Source organism: Chionomys nivalis, chromosome X (assembly GCF_950005125.1).
Source record: "Chionomys nivalis chromosome X, mChiNiv1.1, whole genome shotgun sequence".
Classification (NCBI taxonomy): domain Eukaryota; kingdom Metazoa; phylum Chordata; class Mammalia; order Rodentia; family Cricetidae; genus Chionomys; species Chionomys nivalis.
This window is the reverse complement of record NC_080112.1, coordinates 30,428,543-30,443,625: the sequence shown is the minus strand read 5'-3', so window position 1 is coordinate 30,443,625 and position 15,083 is coordinate 30,428,543. Positions and strand designations below refer to the sequence as shown.

General features: G+C 37.5%; 1 protein-coding gene across 6 annotated transcripts in view; it reads right to left on the bottom strand.

Annotated features, from left to right (window-relative positions):
* Usp9x (ubiquitin specific peptidase 9 X-linked) overlaps positions 1-15,083 on the bottom strand; it is a 144,349-nt gene that overhangs the window by 92,302 nt on the left and 36,964 nt on the right. The window lies entirely within an intron of this gene.

Genomic DNA, 15,083 nt, shown 5'->3' with positions numbered 1-15,083 from the left:
TTTATTTTACTCTGTAACCCCCAGGGGATCCATCAGATAACCTCTTCTGGCTTTCTCAAGCACCAGGCATGCATGCGGTACACAGACATACATACAGGTAAAACAGACATAAATTTTTTTAATTAAAAATTTTTAAAAACTTAATTAATGAAGAGAGTAATTAAGAAAGATAAACCAGCATTGACCTATGGTACCCACATAGACACACAAAAATTCATAAAAATTATTATTCAATGGGCACATGAAAGGTGAAAGGTTATGCTATGGAGTTTTAAAGACAGTACATTTATAATTTAACATTAAGCCCATAGCCATAAATACAAACATCTCTAAGCAATCTTATTTTAAAAATTTTTAAATTGCTTGGCAGTGCTGGCACACTGCCTTTAATCCCAGCACTCAAGAGGCAGAGTCAAGCATATCTCTGAGTTTGAGGCTAGCCTGGTCTGTGGATCAAGTTCCAGGACAGCCAGTGATACACATAGAAATCTTGTCTTGAAAAATAAAAGCAAAACGTAACACAAACAAAAAAAAAAATGACAAGGAAAGAAAAAAATTCCAAACAAACCTCGGGACAATTTACTAAAACTCAAGTCTCACCTTCCACTACGTAGGTCCTAGGGATTGAACTTGAGTTGTCAGGTTTGGAGGCAGGAACCTTTATCTGCTGAGTCATCTCACTGCCCCATCTAAGCAATTTTTAAATTTAACCTTTTCTCAAAAACAAAAGATATCCCCGGAGCCCAGCTGTGGTGGCACACGCCTTTAATCCCAGCACTTGGGAGACAGAGGCAGATGGATCTCTCTGTGAATTCGAGGCCAGCCTGGTCTACAAGAACTAGTTCCAGGACAGGCTCCAAAGCTACAGAGAAATCCTGTCTCAAAAAACCAGATAGACAGACAGATATCTACATAGATAGGTAAAAGATCTCACTGTCCTAGCTCCCAATACTCTTATAATTATCAGTACATAAACTCATCATTCTGAATTTTTATGATTCCAAACATTAAGAACGAGGTTTCAAGTGTGATGTCTGGTCTAGACAACTTTACAACCAATCAATTAAGAAAATGTAAATGAGGATGTTCAATTTTTGGTATGTTACTCCATGTCAACTAAATATTCACATTCTATTTTCAACACTATTTAGAGCCCTCCACATAAATCTTGTAACTAAGTCACTTCTATCTAGCTATGGCTCTATCCTAAGGATAACTCCCTCGAAGTCAAAATAGACATGCACCCTGCACTTATAGCAACAGAAATGTACAACTTAGAAATGCTTGATAATTAGCCAAATTCTCTTTACTCAGGCCTTCTCCACAGTGAGGTCTGTCAAGTCCTACATATACAATTATGATACTGAAAGCTTCAGTAAATGTTAGTACCCATTCTAGACATTTTCAAAGCCAACTTTTCAGGTTATTGTAATTTGACAAATAAAATGACTTCAAGAATGGTGCTATCAGGAGCTCTGGTGAGCAGTTTCCTCAGTAAAAGCACCAACACCAGGTGGGGAAAAAATTAAGTCTCTGGAAATTGTCTTAAGAACATATAACAGGGGCTGGTGAGATGGCTCAGAGGTTAAGAGCACTGCTTGTTCTTCCAGAGGTCCTGAGTTCAATTCCCAGCAACCACATGGTGGCTCCCAACCATTTGTAATGAGGTCTGGTGCCCTCTTCTGGTCTGCTGGCACCAGAACACTGTATACATAATAAATAAATACATCTTTAAAAAAAAAAAAGAACATATAACAAACTACAAAACTTTTGAGCAAGAAAAATCTACCATTATCTCATTTAAACCACTGCACTTTTCATTCTAGAGGAGCATACCAAAAAACAATGGGCTCTCCCCTTCTAGTTAATGGTATCTCCCTGGGAGAAGAAAGCAGCTATATTTCTCATCAATCCAGCAAGAGGTTCTACTGCAGGGAAGACTATCAGGTCTGGGCTCCTTTGTTCCATCCAGGTCCCAACTTGTGGGACAGAAGTTCTACTTCAAGGGCAGCAAACCAAGAATACTATAGTCCTAATGGTTCTCACCACAATTCATCCATAGGGTCAAGGTTCCAAGGCACGAGACAGGCTGAGTCAGAGAGTAAATGTTGACTCCATGAAGCACTCTGCTCAGGGTAAGTAAGTACTTTAACTATGACAGAAGCCAGCTACAGTCTATTGCTTCAGTTCTGAAGTGATATAAAGGTTCCACCGGGGCTGGGGGTGAAAAATAAGAACAGAAATCTCTAAAGTTCTCTTATAGTAAACTGGCTATATTTCGATTAAGATATTGGTAGTTCCATAAAAGTCAACAAATTAAAATACCCAACTAACAGTTTACCAAAGAGAACAAGGGAAATGGAGCTACAACCAACCAACTTGGGTCAAAATAGAACCTCAAGAACCAGCACAAAAGATTATCCCTGAAAAATGAGAATTCAATTGGATCAGGTATCAGATGGTGGGGAATTTTATAAGCCAAAACATCATGTAAAACAATAGAGCACGGGGCTGGAGAGATGGCTCAGTGGTTAAGAACATTGCCTGTTCTTCCAAAGGTCCTGAGTTTAATTCCCGGCAACCACATGGTGGCTCACAACCATCTGTAATGAGGTCTGGTGCCCTCTTCTGGCCTGCAGGAATACATGCAGACAGAATACTGTATAAATAATAGGTAAATAAACATAAAATAGAGCAATCAGTAGGTAATTAGTAAAAGCTAATAGTTGGGTGGAGGAGTGGGCAAAGACAAAAGTACAAGTGAAATTAAAAATCCACTAACATGGTTCAACAGCAGAACTGTCTGACACAAGAAACAATCAGCATACTTGCAGGTTGTTAGACAGCAATATGAAAGAGCAAGAATAACATGAACAGATAGATCATCAGAGCAATGTGGCACATAAATATAGGGTAATAAAAAAATAAAAGCTTTGTGATGAGATATGGTCAAAACCTAACACCAAATTTAATGAAAAACATCAAAGGCTTTCAACAAATTACAGGTGGAGTATATATTAAGATCAAGACCAAGAAATTTTAATAATCAACCTGACAAAATCCAAAGACATCTTGAAACAGAAAATTTGGTGTGAATACATTATTTTGCCTCATCTTAACGGATTTAAAGCATAAAAAGCAAATCTTATGGTCAAGGATTTCGCAATGAATTCTTCTAATAGCAAAAGCAAAAAAGAAACAGACAAACCAGATTTAACTAAAACTACAAACTTTGAAGGCTTGGGGTATAGCACAATGGGAGAATGCAAGCATTCTATGTGAACAAGCAGGCACTAAGCTCAATCTCCAGTACCAAAGATAAAAAAATTAAAGGGTCAACAAGATGTCTGAGTAGGCCAAAGGCTCTTGCCACCAAGACTGACAATCTAAATTTAATCCCTGCCCGGAACTCACATGGTAGAACAGACTCCCAACAAGTTGTTCTCTGACCTCCACACTGAGCACTATCTCACTCACTCACTCACTCACACACACACACACTCACACACTCACTCACTCACTCACTCACTCACTCACTCACTCACTCTATAAATAAATGTTGCCGGGCGGTGGTGGCGCATGCCTTTAAGCCCAGCACTCGGGAGGCAGAGGCAGGTGGATCTCTGTGAGTTCGAGGCCAGCCTGGTCTACAAGAGCTAGTTTCAGGACAGGCACCAAAAACTACAGAGAAACCCTGTCTCGAAAATAAATAAAAATAATAATTTAAAAAAAATCTTACAAATAAATAAATAAATAAATGTAATAATCGGAGTTCAAATGATACCCTAAAGACAAAGGGGTAACCATCTAAATGGAGAAAGAAAATGATAAATGATCAGATTATGAACTTGTATTTAGAACAAATATTTATCCAATTCAACGGACAATCCAGCTGAAAGATGAGCAAAAGATCTAACGAAATATTTATCTAAATAGACATTAAAAGCACAATTGCATATCACACATCCCTCAGGATGGTTGTAATAAAGATAGGGAAACAAAGTGGTGGTAAGAATGAGGAGAAATTGGAACCTTTATATGTTGCTTTTTGTTTCTTGAGACAGGATTTCTCTGCTCAATAGCCCTGACTCTCCTGAAACTAGCTCTGTAGACCAGGCTGGCCTCAAACCTCACAGAGATCCACCTGCCTCTGCTTCCCGAGTGCTGGGATTAAAGGCTTGCACTACCATTACCCAGCATGTGTTTCTTTTAAAAGAAGGAAATTTTATCAAGTGTGGTGATACCTTTAATCCCAGCACTCTGGAGGCAAGCAGTTTGAGACTAACCTAGTCTACAGATGAAGTTTCAGGCTAGCAAAGGCTATATGGTAAGACACTGGGGAGGGAGGGAGGGGGGGAGGGAGGGAGGGAGGGAGGGAGGGAGGGAGGGAGGAATAGGGAAAGAGGGAGAGGGGGAGAGAAAAGATAAATTTTGATGTGCTGTGACACGCATGAAAACTTGAAGGCATTATTTTATGAAATAAGCCAATCAGGAAAGGAAAAATAACATGATTCCATTTATGAGATACATATAGTTATACAAAGTAGAATTGTAGTAGTTGCCAGCCTTCCCCAATCATACTATTTTGTAGCTATAAGCTTAATGTTCCACATTCTTCTTGGTTTTGCCTAGTCATACGCTCTATTTTGAAATTTGTTTTTGCCGTTCTACCTGATCTTTATATGCACTTTAACCTTGTATCCCAACTCAGTAACTTCATTCTTCCGTAAACCCAATCCCTTCCATTATGCTAACTTAAAAAGGTCTTATACTTACTGTAGGTTGTCAGGAATTTAGGACCTTTTCAAAGGCAGTTTATTGTATTAGAATTTTAAACAGTTAAGGGGCTGGAGAGATGGCTCAGTGGTTAAGAACATTGCCTGCTCTTCCAAAGGTCCTGGGTTCAATTCCCAGCAACCACATGGTGGCTCACAACCATTTGCAAAGAGGTCTGGCGCCCTCTTCTGCCTTCAGGCATACACACAAACAGAATATTGTATACATAATAAATATTTTTAAAAAAAGAATTTTAAACAGTTAATAATTACAAAGTAACATCCTTTTTAAACTGTTACTAATTTCGGGTAATCAAATTGCTCTCAATTCTACTGTTTCCCACAAACCCCATTATTTTTTTTGTGGATGATTATGCAGAATACAGGTTTTTCTCAGCAATGTATACAGTGCAATACAACAAACCCACAACACAAAGCTCTATCTCCAAGTATTATCTTGCTCTCTCTAGGTGGCTAACACTTCTAGAGATTATTAGAAAGCTTTAATGAGAGAATGTGCAAGTGCCAGGAACACACAGAAGGAACCCAGTAAATGATAGGTTGTTTAACAAGTGTTGGTTATTTCTCAAAATGCTGATTATTACTCATCCTTGGCAATTCTTACTTTTGAATCTTCAGAGGCTCCTTAAAAATATGATCTCTAGGCTAATTTAAGGAAAGTCTCCAAAATACATACATTATCAAGATTTTCTGCTTTCGATATATTGTTCACAATTGCTATGGATGATTTGTGAAATACGTAATTTCAACAGTTTCACATAATATAGCTGTTAATATTCTATTGCATCAACCCAAAACTCTACTATACTTGATAGTTACACTGTAGTTTGTGAAAATGAATTTCAAGTAAAAAAAATTCTTACCCTCTGCAATAAAATTTATAGTGTTATAATATTCCTATCAGAGTTTTAGATCTAAAGAAAATTTAATAGAAAGGAAATTGAATAAACTAGTAACAAGAAGACATCGAAATTAAGCAGTGCCATACAACTTACTAATTATCTGCTGAATGAAAGAACATACAAATCAATCACCCTGAGGTAGAAATGTATCTTTCCTATTTAATGGAGAAATGATTTAGTAATAAGTATGCAATTGTGGTCCCAGGTCATGTAACTATACCTGCTAGGTTTCTATCAATGCTAAACTGGCTCGAATTTGCTAATTCTGGTTCTAAAGAGAATCTTTTAATTACTTCCTGTTACAAACGTAACTTAAGAGAGCCAGGCCTGAGTTCAAGGTGTTCAAGGACAACCCAGTCTACAAAGCAAGTTCCAGGCCAGCCAGGGTTACCCAGAAAAACCTTATTCTGAAAAACCCAAAATAAATAAATAAATAGATCAACCAATAAATGTTACTTAAATATAAAAAAGAAACAAAATTAAGATTAAACATTTAAGCCGGGCGATGGTGGCGCACGCCTTTAATCCCAGCACTTGGGAGGCAGAGGCAGGCAGATCTCGGTGAGTTTGAGACTAGCCTGGTCTACAGAGTAGTTCCAGGACAGGCTCCAAAGCGACAGAGAAACCCTGTCTCGAAAAAACAAAACAAAACAAAAAAAAGAGTTCAAGGTTTAGGGGCTGGAGAGATGGCTCAGTGGTTAAGAGTACCGCCTGCTCTTCCAAAGGTCCTGAGTTCAATTCCCAGCAAACACATAGTGGCTCACAACCATCTGTAATGAGATCTGTGCCCTCTTCTGGCTTGCAGGCAGAGTACTGAGAATACTGTATACATAATAAGTAAATAAATCTTAAAAAGATTAAACATTTATTTTGGTTTTAAAGTTATATAAATAAAAATATATAAAACCAAAGTATAGGCATTAACTAAGTACAAACAAACCTATTAATATAACATGACAGATGTCAGAGTAGTTGTGACTACTAAGGCTTGAGTTTCTGAGGTTTCATGTGTATACAACCATCATATGTCATGTGGGAGACAGCTTTCCCACTTCTACTTCAATTACCACACCACTCTGTACACATGGTATGTGCTATGCTATCATTTGCCCTTGGCACCAACACATCATTCATGTGTTAAGTCGGCCTGCTATTCTCATTATCCCAGAAATCAATAGATGAAAACAGATTAACAACTTGTGATTCATGAAAAAAATGACTACAAAGAAGTACACAAAAAGCCAGAACCTTGTAGGCAATCAGGATGGGATGGCTCAAAGTACATTTAAGATTTGAAAATAGCCAGTCAAAATGAAGGAGAGTCTATAGCTACTATTCCTCGGGACATTTTTAAGATTGCAGTGCTCCTTGCTGCCAACAAAAGTTTTTTTTTCTTTTTTCTACAATCAAAAAGCTATTTCCCTATGTGACTGGTTTATTGGTTACAGTTCTGCCCCCCAAAATATAACATTAGGCTAAATATCTACCTTCATCCTCTTTTTCCAAAATACTGGAACTTTTTGTACATATAGTTCAGGGTCTCTTTTCAACAGATATACTTTTATTTAAAATTTCTTTATTAAATCCTTGCAAAGGGTACAAGAGTAGGATAAATTTCAGCCCCCAAAACATATCAGCCAACATATGTGAGCAACACTGTTTAAAACATCGAAGACATAAATCACCTATCAAGCAGAAAACCCTTCTGTAACATGTATCACCTACCCTACTCTTGAAATGGCAGCATAAAATGAACTCAAAGTTATCAGTTTACAGAATTAATCTTTGTCAAACCGCTTTAAAAGCGACTAATCCAAAAGAATGAAACAAGGACTTCATTTAATAAATAATTTAATCAAGGCAGATAGATCATTAATAATTAACTTTATATACATCTTTTTACTTGCCTGGATCTTCCACAACTAGACTGGTTAAGTCAAAAAAGTAAAGGCAAAAAAAGAGTAAAGGATCTGACAAAGGAAACAACTTCAAATTGCTTCTCATTAATGAGCTCATCTCCAGCGTATTCAAAATCCACAAAACTGATCATTTATCTGAACTGCACAATTGAAAAGGTCTTTGTATATGTTGTTACATAATTGCCACAATTCTGTAGTATTTTCACCACCCACAAAGAAACCTCATCCAAAAGCTAAGGGTTCAGCTCAGGGGTAAGCTGTATGCAAGAAACCCTGAAATTCCATAACCAGCACCAGAAAAAGAGAAAGAAACCATACTCCCATCATTAATCAGTCACTCCTCATTCCTTTGGCCCTTAATCTACTTTCTACCTTCTATAACTCGTTTCACTTCAGAATGCTTTTAAAGTTCATCTAAGTTGTAGTATGTATCAGTACTTCACTTTTTACTGCTAATATACTGTTGTATATATTTTATGAATTATATTCACCATGAAGGCATTTCAGTTGTTTTTTGTTTGTTTGTTGAAATAGGGTTTCTCTGTGTAGCCCTGGCTGTCCTGGCTCTGTAGACCAGGCTGGCCTTGAACTCAGAGGTCCACCTGCCTCCGCCTCCCAGGTGCTGGAATTAAAGGTGTGTGCCACCACCACCTGGCTTCAACTGTTTTCTGTTAGTGTTTATATACGTTAATTCCATTCTAAAGTCTGTCTTTGTGCAATCAATACTAAATTTAGGTTTCAGCACACAAAGTAAGACCAAAAAGATTAATTCTTAAACAGAAAAGCCAAATGGAAGTTAGCAAAATTTTAAAGAATACCATGTTCAAGCAAAAAATGGAAATTCAATTTAAAATGGGTACGTAGTGTGCAAAATTAAAAAAAAAAAAAAAAGACAGGGTCTCCAAAATATACCCAGTCTGATCTGAAATACATTCCCACCCCACCCCCAGTCTATTGCCACACACCTAACACTATTATTAAGAAAAAAAGGGCTAAGTGGAACTACAACAACAAAAATTTTCAGTTTTATTTCACAAAACGGAGATCATAACGATAAATTATATACATACTTAAATGTGAAGTTAGTTAACTACCAAAGACATGCACAAAATGTGTGTGTATTCTCTTTTTTTAAAGACAAGTCTCACGATGTAGACCTGTAGACCTGGCTGACCTAGAACTTAGATCACCTATCTCTGCCTCCTGAGTGCTTGGGATTAAAGGTGTGTCCCACTATGCCAGGCTCTGTGTCAACATTTGCATTGGTTAAAAAAAATAAATCACTGAAATCTGAGTGACAACCAACAGAAGAATGGATAAATAAAACAAGATAATTTCATAAAATGCACATTTCACAGTAATGAAATTAGTTTATCATGCATTAAGCAAACATATGTGTATATATGACATAATTGAAAAACAGAGGTTAAAATGTTTTTGGAGTAATAAGGGGACTTTCTAGACTACTACTAAAACCACTCTGTATCATAACCTGATTGATATACTGGTAAATTATCTGTTAAAAAGTAAAATTTTTAATAGATAAGCCATTCTAAACATCTAAACTTTCCTGGAAACAGCAGTCTAATAAGTTACTGGTTCTCCTGGCTTCTGTAAGATCTTTTTCCCCCCTAGAGATCACAATTTTTTCCTCAGTAGGATATTACTTGCTAGCTGGGCAGTGGTGGCACACAGCTTTAACACCAGCACTTGGTAGGCAGAAGCCAGTGATCTCTGAGTTTGAGACCAGTCTGATCTACAGACTAAATTCCAAGACAGCCAGGGATGTCCTATCTCAAAAAACAAAACAAAACAAAACAAAAAAAAAGATAAAGGAAAAAAAATTCAAGAACTTAAAAAACAAAAACAATCTCTGTGTAGTACCTTGGCTTTGCAGGTAAGTCAAAAGACCCAAAAGGTTCATGAAATGATTTATAATAGATTTGGACAGCTAAAGTTGTGAAACAGTCCTGACTGGTTCCAACAAACTTAGTACTGACTTAGTACTTAAAATAAAGAGAGAGGGGGCTGGAGAGATGGCTCAGTGGTTAAGAGCACTGACTGCTCTTCCAAGAGGTCCTGAGTTCAATTCCCAGCATCCACATGGTGGCTCACAGCCATCTATAATGAGACCTGGCGCCCCCTTCTGGCTTTCGGGCACCCATGGAAGGAATGCTGTACAATAATAAATAAATAAAATAAAAAACAAAATAAAAAAAATAGAGAGAGATCTGAGGAAAACAAACCCTACAAAATAGTAACCAATAAAACTGAAGCTACCTTAAACAGATTATTCACCTATTTTTACTGGTTTAGTTATTTTTAAATTGGCAAAACAACACCTACACAAAACAAGGAGCGCTTACAGTTAATGCTTTCTGGTGCCAGATCCTGGGCCCCTTACATTTAGAGGATGAGGGTGATAAACATATTTGGATAATCTACCCTTTAATGTAAAGGTACCCATTGCAAAAGTACTCATTCTAAACCCAAATTCTATTCTGTGACCTTTCACAACATCTCAGCAGACAGCAACTCCCAGTGGGAGTCAATTGGAGCTAGGAGAAATTAAAGGTATTTTGCTCTAGTCTCTTATAGAATGAACTCTAATTGTTCTTAATAAAAACTCGGAATCAGCTATCAAGAGGTGAAAGCTGAAGGATCAGAGAAGCAGAGCGGCCAGCCACTAGAGTCCTTACCTCTACCAATGCAAAGACCAAAGGGGTGACTGACTCCTTAGACTGCTGCCTCAGATTGCACTGCACTCCAAACTGCATCTGAGCTCCGTCTTCTCCTGTCTGATATTCCTCTCTCCGCCCAGCCATATCCTTTCCTGTTTCCACCTACCTAGTGCTGGGATTACCTTTGTGTGAGCTATTTCTCTTTTACACTGGATCAATTTTGTTAGACCAGGGTGGCCTTGAAAGAACAGAGATCCATCTGTCCTCTAACACTGAGATTAAAGGTGTGTGTCACCACTCCCTGGCCTCTAGTGGCTTTGTTCTGCACTCTGATCTTCAGGCAAGCTTTATTTGTTAAAATACAAACAAAATATCATTACAGTCTCTATACATAGAGTCTTGTGGATCTCATTCTTTTATTTCATTCTCAAAATCTTTATTACTTAACAAAACTATTAAAGTATCTAAATTCCCTGTTACCAATTTCAATATATCCACCATGCTAATGCTCAGAACCTTTGTGTTTGTGCATGCAGGCAAGTGCATATGTAAGTCAGATGACAATCTTGGGAGTAGTTCATTAGAAGTTTGTTATCCACCTTATTTTTGAGACAGGGTCTCTCATCCACCTGGAACTGTCCAAATAGGAAAGGCTGGGCTGGCCAGTGAGCCCTAGGGATCCATCGATCTCCATTTCCTGATTGCTGAAATTAACAGATGCATGCTGTGCCTGACTTTTTTATGTGGTTTCTGGGGATTTAACTCAGGTCTTCATGCTTTAATAATTGGTTTATCTCCCCAGCTCCCTCGAAATTATCTTTAAAAAGAAAACCCAAAAACTGTCTTTCAGTTAAAGGTCATTTGCTTATTATTCTTTTGTTGTTTCAAGACAGGGTTTGTATAGCCTTGGCTTTCCTGGAACTAGCTCTGTAGACCAGGCTGGCCTCAAACCCACAGGGATCTGCCTCAAGTGCTAGGATTAAAGGTATGCACCATCACCACCTGGCTCACTTAATTCTAAAATCCAAACTTAAGTTCCCTAAACATATACCTTGTAACCTTAGCCTTAAATTACTTTTAAGTTTCATCATAACTCCACCTGACTCACTCTCCCCACTGTTCCTTCTATACTCTACTAGTTCTTCCTCTAAAACCAGTCTTGTCATTCTGCCATCGTACGATTTAAAGAAATGGTTCTCAAGTTTGCATTTGGCATACATTTTGCAATTCCTGAAGCCATTAATAATTGTCACAATAAGGAGAGGGGTAGATATTAACTGGAATTTTATGGACGGAGGTCATCGTGCCACAAGGAATTGTCTGACCAAATAGTATTTGGTCAATAACATAAGACTAAGAAACAATGTCTGACTGTCCTTGCCCTAACTCACAGGGACATCAAAACAGCATCTCTGAAGATCTGCAAGCCTCATTCAAATCCAAACTGAGCAACCTTTCCTACCACTACATTTTCACACTTTTTGTGGGTTTTTTTGGGGGGGGAGGGGGTGTGTGCAGAGCACTGATCTCAGACCCTCATGAGTAGTAAATACAAAGCACATTATAACTTAGCTAAACCCCAGCTCCTTGTACCAAATAGTTTTTATTATTTAATATCCAATTGTCATGAAGACATTAATAACCATCTTTATAATCCCCTACACCTATAATGAGGTCAAATGAAGGAATTTAAGTCAATCATCAGAAGAAAGTAATAATCACAGAGTCTGATTTTTTTCAAAAAAAAATTTTCACCAAGATCAAATACTTGCTCACTACTTAGCAGTTACAACTATAATCCAAGGCACTGGAGTTGTGTGTGTTTGGGGGGGCATATATGAGAAAGAAGACACTTTATTACATGGTACAATACCTAATACACAGAGGAAGGGGTGGAGAGGCAGGGAGGGTTTTAAAAGGCTGAGTACCATGTAAGAACCTTGCAAAAGCAGACTATGTCAAAATGACGCTTTTCATGGAATTGGCACAGTAAGCAATTTGAGCAGTATTTGTGGAGAAATAATGACATTGAAACAACCTCTAGCTTACATTAAAATGACTAACTTAAATGTGTGGGAAGGGGAAGCTCTCAGTTAAAGGAAAATCATGGGAAGATTCTTTGGTCTTCATTCAGCTGCACAACCACACACAATCACTTTCCCCAGTTGGGTTTGATGGCTCAAGACTGTAATCCTATCACTCTTGTGCTTAAGCAGGAAGATTATAGGGAGCTGGAGGTTGGCAGAGATATGTGATACTGGTTCTTAAAAATGAAAACAGGCAGGCATGGTGGTGCAAGCCTGTATTCCCTACCAGCACTTTGGAAACTGAGGCAGGAGTAACAGGAGTTTGAAGCTAGAGAGCCTGTCAACAACAAAATGTAAAATAAAAAAATACACCTCAAGTGTACTTCCTTATCCTCTTTCAAAGAATTCAAATCTCTCAAAGTTAAATAGTATTTCCCCACTCTCATAATGCAGGAAATTATAAAATTCCCGATAACCTTCACCTGTCAAACAGGAGCAAAGGTTGGGGATATAGCTCAGTTAGTGGAGTACCTGCCTAGTATTAGTAAACCCCTGAGTTTGATACCCAACACTGCATAAACCCTGCATGGCAACCACACACCTGTAATCCCGGCATATAGTAAAAGGAGGTTTAAGGTAATATTTAGCTACATAATGGCTACAGCCTAGCCTGGATTAAAATAAAACTGTCTCAAAAAAAAAATTACTACCAAAAAGTAGGAACCCTCTAAAAGAAGATGCTGGACAAACAGAGCATATGAAAAATAAGTGTTTAAAAAGTGGACAGGGCATTTAAATTTAAAGGTGAATCTTTGTGAGTTCGAGGTCAGGCTGGTCTATAAAACAGGAAGGACAGTCAGGGCTACACAGAGAGACCCTGTCTCAAACAAACAAGTGAGAAATAAAGTCAGGTCTTATTAAAAATCAACTTTATGACTGAGTTTTGAACAAAAAAGTATCTAAAAAGTGGAGTGGAGAGATGAAACTAATGACTGTCAAGAATGATAGCAGATGCCTATTTCCATTATTACCTAAAATAAGATGTTAATTTCATAATCAGATAAAATTATAAAGCATAATACCTCTGAAAGAAAGCTTTCCATCAAATATTAAATTACAGTTTAAGTGTTTAGAGAGCTTTAATGTTCTGAAAATTTATACCAGATGAAGAAAGTATCACTGTATTTGATAGAAGACTTTTTTCCAATTTAGCTTATACCACTGGCCTGCTTTCAAAATGTTTTATCTCAGACTCTAACAAAGCGTATATGAAGACTAATTTTAAACTCATTAATTCTGTTTTTTTAACCTTGTATTCCTATTACCTAGTACAATACCTAATACACAGTACATCCTAGTACATAACAGACATTTACTACATAACTAAATTTTAAATTAAGCACAACTCAAAATATTCAAGATAGAATTAGACCGTGATAGACTGATGAAGTAGGGTATGCTAGAATTAATCAAGTAATTCTCTAGGGGTAATTCCCTACCTGGGAATTTTTTGGGAACTACTACTCTTTAAATCAGGACAGGCAAACTAAAATCAAACTAAATCCAACCTCTTGGTTTGTTGTTTTGTTTTGTTCAGCCTACAAGCTAAGAATGAACTTAACACAAAATGGCTTGCAATTGATTTGCGAGAGAACATTGACTTAAAATTTCCAATTAAGCAAAATACTAGATTATACTACCAAACCAAATTCCATTTTTTCTCATTAGACCTGAATTATACTTAACTGTGTCTAGTTACATTTTTATTTCAACATACAATTTAATAAACCCAATTTTACCTCTTGGCCCACAAAGTTCAAACTATTTAATAACTCACCTTTTAGAGAAAAGGTTTAGCCAATCTTTCCTTTGACCTGAGTTGTCATCAAGGAAAGCACTTTCTTTGGCACTATTGTCCTTAGAAACAAACCACTGTTAAGGTCAGAATATGGTTCTAAACAAACTGTCATGTTCTCTGATGTCAAGTTAAAGACAGTCAGAAAGAGACCAGTGACCAACCACCAAAACTTACGACTCTCAATAGCCACCAGTCAGCAAAACATGAGGCACAAAGACAGGGTTCCCCTTCTCTCCCATTTTCCTCATTATTTTTCCCTTCCATATTCAGAATGTACAGGTTGGAATCTAATAGCCCAATAAGCAGCTCAAAATTATCCCCCCCACCCCCCAAAAAAATCCCCTTTGACTGAATTTGATTAACCTGGATCTAATATGTACAAAGTTAACATAAATTTTAAGTTACAGAAAAAAGTGTAAGGTGTCATAAAATAATGATGCATCTGTATGGAGGTTTAGTCCAGTTCATTCCAGCAGAGATGTTGGGGACAATGCTTACTCTTTCCTAAGTATTTTACTTGCCCAGTAATCCTGGCTATCAGTCACTTCATTGCCTCAGTTTCTTAGGCTGTAAAAGTAATGACAACAGCCTTTACCCCACATGAGCGATGCTCTGATATGAATTAAAAATTAAGGCACTTTCAATAGGAAAGTCAACAAAAACATAACATCTTCTTAGAAGATAAGCTAAATTATATAAAAAAATAAATCATGAAAGTAGAACGGCAACTTTGAGGAAACGGATGAGAAAGGGGGGCAGAGGGAAGCAAGAATGGATAATAGAAGGTGAGAGTGGTGGTGGCGCATGCCTTTAATCCCAGCACTCGGGAGGCAGAGGCAGGCGGATCTCTGTGAGTTTGAGGCCTGCCTGGTCTACAAGAGCTAGTTCCAGGACAGGAAC